The sequence below is a fragment of the Habropoda laboriosa genome, unplaced genomic scaffold, assembly GCF_001263275.1.
Source record: "Habropoda laboriosa isolate 0110345459 unplaced genomic scaffold, ASM126327v1 scaffold178, whole genome shotgun sequence".
NCBI lineage: Eukaryota > Metazoa > Arthropoda > Insecta > Hymenoptera > Apidae > Habropoda > Habropoda laboriosa.
Window position 1 is genome coordinate 180,392 of NW_017100289.1, and position 15,229 is coordinate 195,620.

General features: G+C 38.2%; 1 protein-coding gene across 1 annotated transcript in view; it reads left to right on the top strand.

The window, feature by feature from the left end:
* LOC108573792 overlaps positions 1 to 15,229 on the top strand; it is a 117,442-nt gene that overhangs the window by 77,258 nt on the left and 24,955 nt on the right. The gene's annotated exons all lie outside the window — the stretch shown is intronic.

The following is a 15,229-nucleotide window of genomic DNA, read 5'->3' on the forward strand; positions in this document are numbered from 1 at the left end:
TCAATTTGCCAAATGGTATGTTGTGTGAATTCTTTGAGAAGTAGTCCTCTGGATAAAAAATCTGCTGGGTTCTGTTGTGAAGGAACGTTTCGCCAGTGGGTTGTGTCTGTTTTCTCTTGAATTTCTGAAACTCTATTTGTATTTTGCGCTAAGGCACGAAATTACGATGCGACCGATCACTCTATCCATCGACCTGCGTCGCCGATTCACATCTGCTAATAGGTGAACTTTCTACGCTAAACCAAATAACCAGCATTGATTGGCAATTTCTTCGAGTTTCTAGCTTCGGGAAATTGTATGAAAACGACACGCCATTGTAAAGAAGACAGTCTCAATTGTAACTGAAGCCGGAACGCTGCAATAAGACGCAGCTACATAGAAGAAAAACTCGATTCGTAACATACACTCTACAATCTTTTCATGTAATATCCATATTGGATGGAAAAAGGACCCTGGCCGTCGCACGTAAAAAAGAAAAACACGAGACACGACAATTTGCTATGAAGGTTTTTAATAAAATTGGTTGAGTTCGTATCCAATGAAGTGTGATGGTAGAGTCGGTCCAAGCGTTTCCCTCGGTAATCGCAGTCTCTGGGCGCAATTCCTCGGTAACAAAATTGGCTGTGAAACAGGTGTCTAGAAGAGTTCTGCGATTGACAAATGCTCCATCCCTTGCACGTATCTTCAAGTTTGTGTGGTTGTTATCTCGTCGGTGTATAGATTGGCGGCGTGTGAGTACTGCTGTGGGACTACTGGTGTGAATTTCCAAATGACCGACTTTTCTTATTTGCTTTATTGCTTCTCTTTTGTGAACTAACATACATGGCGGTTGGTTTATGGCAGGAGGAAAGAGAGATAGAGGATAGACGGAACAGGAAAGCTTGTGCGTTTCGTCTTGGGCCTTCTAGTAGACTCATCAGTAAGGCTACCTATGAGACCCGCGCTTTAGACGCGGGGGAACTGTTAGACTCAGGTCGGAAGTTATACAGGGTGTCCCGTAACTCCTCGAAAATCCGGAAATGGGGAGTTCCTGAGGTAACTCTGAACAACTTTTTCCTTTACCAAAATGTTGTTTGAAGCTTCATTTTTGAATTATTAACGAAAAACACTGGCCAATCGGAGCGCGCGCAGAACTCACGCTCAGGGGCGGAGAACAGAGGCTCACCCGGGCGCGATCGAACAAATGCGTACGCGTTAAAAACGACATTCGCTATTCCGAATCGCTACTCTTCACGATTCCGACTAATTGCAGTTTTTTTCAAAAATTTATACAAATGTCGGAATGACGGCAAAAACCCATTTCTCTAAGCCTTATAAAAATAGCGGTGCAAAGTGAAATTTTTTTGACAGCGATCGGTAACCGAGAAGTCACGCGTACGCGTCGTTCATGATAGCGCGCGGGTGAATCTCTGTTCGCCCGTCCCTGAGCGCGGGCTCTACGCGTGCTCTGATTGGCCATCTCTTTCTCCGTCCGTCGGTGTCGGTAAAATACAAAGAGTTTGAGAAACCTGCCACCTTTTTCGTAGCTGTTCCACAGCGGTCCCGAATTTGGATCTCTTACCGAATCTTTACTGTATATGTTCGTGCAGAAAGAACACATATGTCTTGAACCGCACGTGGCGCATTGTTTATATCATGTAGAAAACAAATTTTTTAAATTCATATTTCTACAAAACTTCTGAATATTGCGGCGCTTTAGTGTTAATGAATGGGCCCCAGAACCTCTGCGACCACCCAACACTTTCTGGGCCCATACCTCTAGGTAAAGAAAATTGAATAAATGAGGGTCTTTAAAAAAAAGAAGCACTCAGAAATAGCCGAAATCCTTAGTATACCCTCTTTTTCGAGAAAAAGAATTTATGATGTGATTATTTTTTCGTTCAGTACCAAACACTCGCTATTAACAGGTTCACAGTCCAAGGCGAAAACGCACTCTCCACTCACACGTCCAAGAAAACGATACACGTTTCACGTATCTGAGGGATATAAACGTACTCTTCAATCTTACGTTAAAAAAGCGATAAATATATTCTATAAACAATTCTCATTTTTTATTGTATACACCTAGCTCTTCGTTAGCTTTTCTTTAGTTCTAACACAGTCTACTGTTGCAACACATCGGGCTTCTTGCACTTTGTTATATTACATTCTTTAAAAAATGAAGTTTAGTTTAGTCATTTTATTCAACATTTATAATTGGTGTTAAATGTATACAAATATTTTGTTCTTAATTTTATCTCAGTATATGCAGTTACTGTAAATGCTGCAGGCAACGCAATAAATAAAGATTGTTTATTGAAGCGAAAAGATAGTTGCTTGCAACGAAAGACCATTCGAGCCGATGCGATAAGCTTAACTTCAGGATGCATCTAAAAATTCTTTTTCAATGAAATAATACAATGTCAAGTGCAGTAGAAATGAATATCTTCGTACACATCATTTAGTATTTACAACTTCGGAATATTTGTTATATTAATATAGTAGTGATTTTAATGGTTCAAACTACATAAACTCGTGTTTCAACTGTAATGGCGTTAATCTTTTATCATTTTGTTGTTACATTTATTCTTTTATTTCGTATTAGTATACATATGATACGTATAAGTCAACAGCAAACTACATTAAACAATAAAAAAAAATTAACTGTTGTTAAAATTAATTGTTATTTATGTTTTTAAGAACTAAACAGCATATATACAGTGACCGAAAAAAGTATTCACACACCCTATGAAATGGAATAACTTTTTTAAAATTGGGCCAAACGACTTGAGTTCTGTTGATAAGATAGAAAGATTAGTTTACTAGATGACGCGTAAAAAAATTTTTGAAAAAACTGCAATTAGTCGGAATCGTGAAGAAAATAGCGAAGGTCGTTTTTACAACTTTTTTTTATCTAAACTAGCGTGGTTTTTCTTTCATTCGAGGTTATGTGAAGGTGATGGTGTTGCAGGTCGTAGACTTTATCTTGATGTGCACTGTAATGTCGAATGTTAATACACGAAAAATGTCGATAACTTTGAAAACTCGGGAAGAAATAACTTTAAGAGAAAGAAAAATCATAAATTACAATATTCGTCGTTCTGAACCAAACAACTTTGTTCTGGGATAATTTTTCGTATCGGTAAAAATAACGATTATTACTAAGAAATCCAGGATAAACGAAAAACTGTAGATCGTCTGCTAAGAGTAATCCGGGTTATTCGTTATAATCGTTGTATCAAACAATCCATCATTTTGTATGTTTTGTATGTTAAAAGAAGAGTAAGCTCAGCCGATAATTTTGTTTATTTTGAGCTATCCTTTGTCAAAAAATGAAATATTGCAAAATTAATCTCCTAAATTATTCCTCTGACAAATTCCACTTTCAATGTAGCACAGTAGGACCCTGTATAACGCGATCAAAAAATTGCTACTGTTCCGTATTAACGCGATCGAAAAAAAAAAATTTGTAATTTTGAAATTTTCCATTAATTAAATTTGATCCAAAAAGCGATATCGGTGGAACTTAATTTGTTTTCATTTTCCGCGTTATACGGGGTCCTACTGTATAATTTAACTTTCTGTTCCTTTCGTGGGGCGGAACACGGTCTTCAGGAGTGGTAGATCGCACGGGGATGCACGGCACACGCGAAGTTATGTTCGTGACCTCACCTAGCTTTTGCACGGCCGTGGAAAAGGGTCTGATTTGGCTAGTCGAGGGATTGGAGGGGAGGATTACAGGAATCAGAGAAGGACAAGCAAGTGTCTTGCCTTTTGATATTTTCTACGATGCCTCTGTTTCTAATTTTTATTAGTTGTAGGAGTTTTCTCTTTCTCAAGTTTTTCTCTTTCTTTGTACAGATCTTGTGTACTGTGGATGTTGTGATTTATCTGGTGTCTGCCTCCTTTGTGCTCATCCTTGTAGATTCACCCACTTTAACCCCTATTGCTTTTGCTGTTTGGTTGATATTTTAATTAGCAATGAAAGTCCCGTGCCTTAGTAGGTAAAACGGAAAAATTCTTTGTCAATTATCAGACGATATATGTGCATAGATACTATTTCATGAGTCAATGCAGATACAAAAATGAGTCAATGATATCGAGTCTGATTCTCATCAATATCTGACCTTTTGGGTTTTTCTTTATGTATCATCTTTGCCTTAGTAGGAGTTGTGCTTATTGACTCAGGGCAAATTTACGAACTTATCCGTCTATGTTATTATCTACTTTGATGTTTTGCATTAATATTAGTTAATCGCATGTGTACTTGTAGAGACAAATTTTCAAAAAATCTCTAATGTAGAATCCTGTCTTAACAGTGAAAAAAACAGAGTAAATCTTATCCTAAGTGTAAATATTAATATTGAAGTGGGTGAGGAACGCCGTTGCACTGTTTTCACCTCAATTTATTAAGATATAAGTGTTATGGTCGGCGTACAATTTGTCTGGAAAATACAATCGTTTTATTTGTTAATTGTCCCTGCGGCAGCGGTTTGACGGGTACGTCGCGATGGTTGGTAAAGGAAAAACTGACCCGAGGTGTAGGCGTACTGGGTTTTTATATTGTTAGGACAGGGAGACAGGAGTAGCGATAGATAAAGATAGAAGTGGAGAAAGTGGTGGAAACGGAAAATTCGTTCGTCCTCTTGCGAACCTGGATGCCACATGTGCGCTTCTTAGGCTACTCGAGGACGAAGGCAAGTCTTAACCCGGGGAGAGACAAAAGAACGGAAACTAAAATCTGGAGTTGGGAAAGAGAAAGTTCGCGTGAAAGAATAGAACAAGGTTCTGTAAGGGTTTGTTGGTAACGACGTACCCGCCACAATACTATCAGCTAAGAATAAGGTATGGATGCTGTCAGGTTGCAATTTCTAAAGAGTAGAGTCAGTCTTTAGACTGACAAACAGGGGGGTAACTAATATCTGATCTTTTGGGTAAAAGTGGCCCCTGTTTATATAAAGTTACGAAGCTAGGTCCGTCCAATCGCGCAGACCGCTCATACACTTTATCTACTGCTCGTGGCTGAACTTACTACGCACTCCCGACCGATCTCCCGACGATTTTGCCTATCTCGCGGAAATGTATGCGTAAAAAGTCGATTGATAGGCTCCCTGTCAATTAGCGTTGACAGAAAAACGCCAGATTAGTAGGCTTCCAGTAGGCAAAGTGTTAAGTGAGTGTTTCGAAACTGTAACCCAAGAGTTACAAAACTGTAGCACTTTATTGTATCTCTGTATCCCTTTTCGTCTTGATCATTCAATAATGTTATGCAATATGCGAACATTTTAACGAACTTCAAAAAAATAATACAGATGAAAATTTTGAAAGTTTCATGTGAACACTTCAAATAACCGTTTCTATCATATTTTATTAACATGAGACGTGTGAAAGTTTGTAAAAATTGAGAATCCAGAAATTGTACAAAAAATTCGAACGGTTCTACTGAAAATTGAAAGGAGATATGAAAATAGTCACAACTAGGAGGAAAGTGTAATATTGTGAAATATTTATCGTCAATACACACACACAAGCTGTGCTCTATAATTGTGAAAGATTGTCTTCTTTGATAACGAGAAAAAATATATCACATTCGATACTTTTCGACTGAAGTATATATAGAATTTGCAACATGTTGAACTCTGTTTTATTTTAAGGCTATGTGATTTGTAATGTGCTACAGTTTACTGTGACGCAATTACCCACATCGAACCTCTCTCAGCTGGTAGAGAATTAAAGCAGACGGTGCTGGTCGCGTCGCGCTCTCTTATGAATGTTCAAGAAGCTCGCGTTCGCGACTGTTACCCGCCAAATTAATCTTAGGTAACTAATTCAAATCTTGTTTGGCTCGGGACGTTAGCAAATTTAGAGTGCGTCACGAAAACGATTGACGACTTGTTTGAAATGGCTCGAGTGTTCGATCGCGACTCGAAATGTACGTGATGTCTCCTCGAACGGCTGGAGAGTGTGTTGTCGCACGAGAGAATCTTTGCAAATGTGTTGTGTCTCCTCGAACGGTTGGAGATCTAATGGTGTTCGCTCGATAGTACCTTTTCTGAATCTGCTCGCTCGATTCTCGAATTTTTCTGGAGTCCGCAGTGACTCCCCCGCCAAGTGCAAGAAGGCACGCTGATTGGGTTTTCACGTACGCACAAATTACCAATCAACGTGCCCCTTGAGTGTCACCCACCCTTCCATTGCGCCCTTAGCGCGCTTTTCCTTGGAAGGAGTGAGGCCCTACCTGCGGGTGCGTGGAATCTTCGCTGTCCTTCGGTAACGCGCCGGAAATTCCCGCCAGGTCAACCCTCGGCCGAGAGTGCCGTTATACGCACGAGTGGGTTGACCCTTCAGGAACCCTGGTTTATGACACGTCTTCGGTTATTGAGGACGCGGAAAGTCGAAATTCTAAAGGCATTGTTCTGTAAGAAATGACTTATTTTTTTACGGAGCTACGAAGCGTCTTTGTTCTCAAAAATAACCTTCTAGTGCGAGCGTGCCATAAACCCGGTCAACGAAGACCCCATGAACAGTTACTGATGGAACTATATCACAAATATAGAGCTACATGTGTTTCATTTAATGTAGCATGTGTAGAATTAAAGAATTGTTCTGTTTTGAATATACAGGGTGTCCCGCCGGTTAGCAGTACGTAATAAATTGTTTAAGCTTTTTAAATTTAAATTTTTAATCGCTTTTCGGCGGCTTGGGCCGCCCAATCAGTGGCGAGGCAAGAGTTTTATGACTCTTCATACCTTACAAGTATACGTATCGGATATTTTACAAAAATGAGTGCGCTACACCACGCATTTGTTGATCGATGCTGATAACACGTATAACAACCTCACGTGGGGTAGTCTATATAATTACGGATTGTTTAAAAATATCTGGTGAATTACGCTATCAATGTTAATGTGCAAGTAATACGATTCACCAACAGTGTACGAATAACGTAGTAACGAGCGCAAATGGTGCACGAGTTGGTCCTCGAACAGTGTATTATTATACGTTGTACGTAATGTCTGACGCTGAAGATTTAGCCTGTCATGGCTGCCCTTCTAGTATAATGTGGTTTCCTTGATAAGTACGCTGCCTGAAAGGAACGGTTGGAAGGGGAATCTACAAGGTTTTTATTGTCAACACATTTCGCGCAGGTTACGTAAAAATACGACTTTTGTATAATTTTGATTAGATACTATTATAGTATTTTTACAAATATTTTCAGTCTCCAGATCATGAAGGGAAGTATTTGAAGTGCTTGTAATAGACACCATTTTACTTGATTTTATTTAAAGCTGAGTCATTGAGGATACATAATTGTCTTATAAAAACTTAATCTGTATGAAAACGAAAATATTAATATTTCACGTAATCATAGCTATGATAATATTTCACGGGAAAATATTGAGTACTTTTTCAGTTATGTCCATGTTTCTAAAATTTAATTTTAAAGCGAAGTACAGCAATTTGGACAGGCGCGGCGCAACAGTTAAGCGAGGTCCTTGCGTTAACTGTTTGATGCGAAATGATTTAAAATAGTGGAAGAAATTGTTTATTGAATCTTTATAAATAATTTTCGATTTTTGTAAACAAAACTTGCACACAGATCATGTACAGGTGTTTTAACTTTTGATGAAAATAGAGTAAATGACGAAAATGAGAGCTTGAGAGGAAAATCTGTTTATTTCCACTTTGCTAAATTTATGTGGCTATTGATTGGGAAGTAATTGTAAAGCAGAGCTGTAAAATAATAAAAACAGGTAACATTATTGTCCGTCTATACTTTCGATTATACAAAGTGTAAATGCTTACAGAATGCACCTACGTCATATAAAAAGATCCTTTCTCACTGAGGAAGGTTAACTATTTTTATACCTCTTGTGGTCAGGTTGTGTCGATCGATAGATGTGCTGGTATTAAAGTGTAATGTAAACATTTTAGAACCATCTTTATACCACAAATTGAAACTTGCTGAATCATGGTTTTGAAACTATGTGTAGAATATATTAACTATATTATATACACTATCGGCCAAAAGTTTGGAGTCACTGAGCATTGCAATTTACACAAAAATTTCCAGACAAAAGTCAAAGACTTTGAGAATTTTTTATCATTCGAATCAATTGATATGAGATAAATTGATAAACGTAGAATTGAGATAAACTTGAAATCTATAAAAAATTAGCAGCAGATTTAATATTGATGACAAGTGGGAGGTGATTCCAAACTTTTGGCCGGTAATGTACATACTATGGCATTCATACTTTTTCAGTTATTCTACACGTACCAAACAGAAGGATTTATTTAGGTATTAATTCATGTGAGAATAATATTATTACAATCAACATATGATACCGGTGATTATAAAATTGTGAAAAATTTATGAAATGTTAGGTGTAGAAATGAATTCTGATTCAAATGATTCAAAGCCACTGAGTTTCCATTGCGACGATATTCGCAAGCTGCCAGAAACATGGCAAAAGATCAACAATAATGGAGATTATTTCGATGATTGATCTGTTTTCATTCTTTTTAAATAAAACTTTCATTGTACGTAAAAGTCAGGAAGAATTCATTTCTGTACCTAATAGATAGACCCCTACACCCCTACATCTTGGCGCTTCTCAAAGATACAACCGAAAACAAAAGCAATAGGTTTATGAAAACACGCCTGTTTTTCTTTTTGTAATACAAAGAGAACAAAGACGCTATTATACAGCTTGAAACGTGCAACCTGCAAACGAATCTTATTGTCGATCCATTATAACCTTCCTAAGTCTTTATAACGCCGTACGAACATATTGCAATGGTAAGATGCAAGTTCAAAATAGTGAAAATCTATGTCTCCTCTCTTTTTTATCAGGAATATCTTGCCAATCCATTAAAATCCTTTCCATTGAAATAACATAATAATTGAGGAGTTTTCTGAAGAAAGAGCCCATAGGACGAAATAGTGAATTGAGTAAATTGCATTGAAAGTCTTAGTTTAACCTACAGATCAGCTGTACAAGGTTCAACAAAACATGCTGCTCTGACCTTTATTGATGGAATATTGAAACAAAATTTGGTGGGGAGATATCTAAATATATTGTGGTTAATTAAAAAGAATTTACCAAAAAAAGGACCCATAGACCTGTAGGTCTCTCTTCTAGAAAGCTCCTCAATTATAATCATTAAATATTTGACCCGTTTGTTTCCACATTGACTACTTACTTATTTATAGAAACTTGGGCACCAAGTTTACTTACTATTCAGGAAAGGAATTTAACTTGTTTTGTGACTTTACTTATAAGGGAAACAGCTTGTTGCATTCGCGAGTCGAACCGTGCGCATTGTTTCCACCGCGGAGTTGTAAAGTCCTTAATGGTACACGATTCTGTCACAAAGGTTGCCCGTCAAATTAATCTTGAGCAAGTGGTTACGATTGACGTGCGAGTGGATGATAGGCGAGATTAGAATATATGTGTTGTCCCGAACGCTGGACTTCTTTTTGCTACTCTGATCACGGAGGTGACAGACTTTGATCGACGACAGATTGTTTCTGCTTCCGATTGATTATAGCTAAAAAACTAAATATCAATCAGCGTGTCTAATAGGTATCGCGAACACCCTTGCAGTGGAGCAATATCAGCTCAATATCAGCCCAATTTCCGCTAGGTTTTGACTTCTCCGCACCGTTAGAAATCAACGGCACATTTGTCTATAGCGAACTGTGGGATTATGGCAGGACTTCGGCTGTCGAGCACGAACAGAAACGAAACGACAGAACCTTCGGTAGTAAATTAATTTCTCCCGGCGAGAAATAAACGAAATGTCAAACAGTATTCTATCGTCGTGAATTCAAGAATAGTCTTTCTTCGCGACTGTGTTATAAACCGCATGTGCTGCACCTGCATCACGAGTCTCACTTCCGTATGCTGTCGAAATGTAGCGGAAAAGGTGGTGTCACTTTAAAGTGTTATAAAGTAGAAGAATTGACAAATGGTGCACCACGCCAATGCTTGAGCCTTGCGATACGTGCACTGATAGGACTAATGAAAAAGGGTTACCAAAAATTAGAAACTCATCCTTGCACCTGGGACAATTTTCGTGAAGACTTCTATACGGTATTCGTATCTGAAAAGACACAGCACAATCAACTACTGTGTACATAATATACAAAGAACTAGTTACGTTGAATACGTTCGTACAAAGCAGATGTGTCTGAAAGAAACCTACAGTCCGTTAAACGAGTCGAGTCAACAAAAGTAAATAAACGCACGTGATTGGGACAGGAGCGTATTCGCAACCTTCAACACTAGAAGTGTGCAAGAACCCACAAATATCGAGTCGGATCGGCTCGAGAATTTTTCTCTGGATCGGGTTGAGTCTTCAAAAGTATCTCGAGACTCAAGATTGTCGGAACTCCCGAGAATTTCGAGAACCTGAATTACGTTTCATAACGTGCCTTGTTTGCCAACCAATAGCTGGAGTGCCTTGCATCTATCATGTGCTTAGCACGCAAATGTTTTGTTTACCTCTACTGCCTCGACTCGTTGAGTGGACTATAAATATTGTAAGTATTTGAGGAACCCAACGGGAAACGAACCCGCGACTTCTGGCTGGCAAGCTGGGACTATCGGCACTATGCCAACGCGCCCTCTCTGTTTTTCCTCGTTCTTGCTCCTGTGCTGACATTCGTCGTCGAATACTACACAACTACTCAGTAGTACTCAGCTGAAATTCTCCGTCTCTCAGCTTCTTCTGGGAGACGTGCGAGCTTCTCTTCACTGGGTTTCTACACTGCAGCCCCTCCATCCCACTTCTGACATCACTTGCAGGAGCCAAGGGAAAATTTGAAGGACCTAACGGCTCTCTATTTTTCCTCGTTCTTGCTTCTCTAATTGGGTACGGAGGCCCCGATCCAACAGTATCATTTATCACTGTCTAGCAAGAAAGATTAGATTTAATTAGAATGACTTCTCGGATAGGGCCAAATGTGTGCCAAACAATGTTGATACGAGACAGCCTCAGATTTAGTGGTAAGGATCAAGATGGTAGAATACAAGAAGGTTGCTACCAAAAAAGAGAAGCATCGCGACGATAGATAAATGCGAATATCGCCGCATAATCGATTGTTATTTTTGCAATGATTCTAGGGCATACCATGCACAAAGAGACCGCAAAAATACAAAAGACGCAACACGTAATTCAAAGAGGTAAATGATGAAACGAGAGCTGAACAAATCAAACGAATATTTTGCTTTTCGATGAAGGATAAACTTGGTACAGTCTGATAGCGATTCGACCGTAAAGACCATCGGTAATGGGTATTTTGGTGGTTAGGTGAGGCAAGAGGAAGAAAACAGCAGAGTTGGGCATTGTTCGAATAAGTTTTTATTCGCACAACGAATAACAGATGAAATTTTATTTAGTATGCAATTTGTTGCCTCGCAAGAAATCGCGCCGAACCCTCGGTTTGGCGGATTATCGTCATAAACTTGTTCAGTTACACTTGGTCGCCAGACCGAGGTACCGGTCCTCTCGCGCGTACCGTACCCCCCGTGGAGAGGTCACTGGGAAAAACCCAAAAATGGGGGTTTTCTAATGTTAAGCAACAATCCCTTGGAAAGAGCTGCGTCCCACCTAAACAACCTCCTCCAATGAGGAGTCAGCACCTACAACCCCAACAAGGAAACAAGGTCATATCGGGTATATGTTTATATGAACTTTCTTCCTTATTTTAGCGTACTGAATCCATCCCAGAAGTTATGCCCACATGTTTTGAAACACCCTGTATACAAACGGGAGCCTTTAGCGAGGACTAGTGTGAATTGGTCGCTAGTCCATCCCTCTGGCGGTGGAGCATAGGAAGTGCCACCACAGTACTGTTGTAATTCAGGACTTATTTATTGTCCCAGGTAATTCCATCCCGCATGACTTCACTACTGGAATATTAAAAAAAGGCATTCTTCTAGTGGGTAAATCAGAAATAATTACTACCATGGGTGGTACAACAAAACTGTTATACAACTTTGAGTTGAGATAGATTATGAAGAGAGGCTTGTCGAGGGCATCAAGCAGGTCAGATTGACTGTGTTAGCTATGGCATATATTTAAGAATCATCAAAGGTCAATGCTGTTTTGCTTTCGAACGATTTATGGCAGGGACTCAGCCTGTGTATGGTCATTGAGAATACTTGAGAGGATAAGTAATCCAGACATTTCATTCCACACTAGCAATGGCTAGTGGCCCGAAGTCACGTAGTTATCGAGTGTTTCAGAATTGATTGTTTGCAAGAGGCACGAGAGAGTTTTGTGGATGTCAAGCAGCCCAACGCTGTATTGCCTGAAAAACTAAAACTGTTGTTCTTTTTGTTGGAGAACCTAACCATGAAGTAGGGAAGACAAGGGTGCTTTCCGGGAAAAGAAGTTTAAGGGAAAGTTTGACTCTTATATTAGAATTACAGTAGGGCGAAAATCTCTGAGCTATTCATTCTGCTAAAAATTCGTAATATACAAATTTATATGTTTATATGTATATTATTTATATATATGTCGATAATGTTAACTTAATCAGATCGGTTCTATATCGGTTCCACCGACTATACTAGTCTAATAAATCGATTTCGCACTCTTCCTAAAAACAGTCGATGACAAACATAATTTCATCTAATGAAATCTACGTTGTATCTTCTATACCATGAAAAAATTATAGACAAGGAATAACCCAAACAGAGGATTATTCTTGTATCTAAACTCTTAAAATCATACAATACTTCGGGAAGTATTCACAGAAGTATAATATGTGAGACACAATTTTTATATTTATACAATTGTTAACGCAGCTTCCCGCGCTTCTTGTTGGTTGGAAGGTCGGGTTGGCGTTGGTAATTATTGCACGTGTATGTGCCAACTACTTATTGTCGCGATGGTGATCGCGCTTTATTTGTGATGTCGATTATTGCGGACTGGACCGCACTGGTGTATCAAGATGTCGAGTATTGCGTGTTAGAGCGCTCAAACTGGTGTCGATTGTTTCTAAGTATATCTTAGAATCTTCCCGAAAATGGGGAGTTTACCTTGTTGGCAAATAATGGGCCTTTCACCCCCTAGAGTCGCCCACTTAGGCCCTTGTGCACTCCCCTAGAGCCGCCCACTTAGGCCCTCGTGCACTCCCCCGCGTGGTAGAGTAGGGCGGTGGCAGAGAGGGAGAGACGGTCCCAAACGGGCGTGTCAGCTCCGCGTGGCGATTTTGCCGAAACGTCGACTTCACGGGTTTACGGCATGCTTACCGTTACTGAGCGCGCAGAGGCAAGTACCGGATCACCATGTGGCCCGCAGAAGTGAAGAATTTCCGCGGCCATCAGGTAATAAGCCGGATTGCCCTATTGTTATCAAAAAACTTGCAGAAAAACTTCTCAAAAATAACGTCGCTTGGAATCCGTGCCATAAACCTCTGTTGGTTAAACAACAATATAATTTTTAAGCGACAGAGTACATTGGTTTTCATTGTGTAATGTGACGAATACAAATTGCAATACAATTAATTTTGTACCAGTATTTAAATACACGTATTCGATGAATTTTCAACATTGATTTATTAAAAAACGAAGCTTCCTATAAAAGGATGCTACTATATTTCTTTTCGGGTTATACTACCGTCGTGTTCAGTGACATTCTATATAATTTTAAGTTCGCCTATAAAAGTGTAAGGAAAGGGAAAGTGTTGCCAGTTTCATTATTGGAACGTTAGTGTATTTAAAATGTTTAGTATTAACAAAAGAATTAAATGTTACGAGTAAATGGTTCTGGTTTATTCTATAAAGAAATGTATTTTAAGTAATTGTGCTGATTTCTTAATAATAACTTTACGATTAATTTTATAACCATTTCTTGTATCTTTTCGTATTTGAATTCACTGTACACCATTCACTTTGCTTCATTTGGATGTAGGACATGGTCGTCTGAATCACATTACAGCGATAAAAAGGGTTCCTGAGGAAAGTGCTACGATGACACCATCACTATGTAAATTCTGAGTCAATTTTTCTGTTAGTTTCTATAACATCGAAATTTCACGACAATAGAACTTATATCACGTTAGAATGATACAAGAATAGAGATATCATAAAGGATATTATCCTCTAAAGTGAACGAGAAATGTTCGAAAAACTATTATTCTTTTCCTATTTTTCGAGAAATAGTTCGACGAATATGACTACAATATATTTTCTTCTCCCTTCCATTAATCTGATTAGTTATATTATTGATATTCACGAGATGGTGTTATTCTAATCACCACGATATCTAATCTTGCACTGTTAGATTTCTTTCTATAATATTTCATTGTTTATGGTTATAACATAATTGGAAGAGCTTGTGTTTCAGTGATATCACAAATTTTAATTAATCTTTGAAACAGTATTGAAAAATGAATTAAAAATTGTTTGGAAGTGTGTGGGTAGCGTTGTCAAAATCTGTAATTTTATAAATAAAATGATTTTTTCATTAACACCTCTGATCTTCGAGTTTGTTTATTGAAAAATATTTGTGGTATAACATTTTAATTATACGAAATATGAGCAAATGTTTCGTCTAGTGAGTAAATGTTGTTGCATTAAATAAGATCTATTGAAAAATGCAAGGATTAAAAAAATTGAAGGAACCTCCCTTGACATCCGCCTTATCACGGAGCCCGACGGCAGTATAGTCAGTGAAATCGATGTAGTGAGGTCATAAAATTAATCAGGCGTCAAAATACACGTAATCCGAGCTTCGAAACAGCAATTCGAGAGAGACAAGGAGCTCGAGACTCACTCAGGGCCTGTCGACCTCATTTTGAATTGGTCCCTTCATTGGTGCATTTAAAAAATTTGTCTGCGTCGTAATTATTGACAGCTACAGGTTAATTGGTAAATATTTTAGTCCTTTAGTGTTCCTCGCCGAATTCTAATTCCTCGCCGATTGAAATTCTAATAAATTAGTACTGTTAGAAATTTGATTAAAGTTAATTAAAACTCATTATTCTTAATTAACACTGATTTTATGAATTTCAAGAAGCGAACTTCTTAAATGTTTTAGTAGCATTTAATTAACGTAAGATATTGTTCCTCTATGCTACTCTAATAACAAATTAATAAATTAGTAACAAATTAAAATTAATTATGCCATCGATTAAGAAGATTAACATTTTCATTACACTTATCTATAATCATATTTACTTTCGAGGTATCCTTTCATCGTATTCAGGATCTTCTATAATTTTATCCATTTT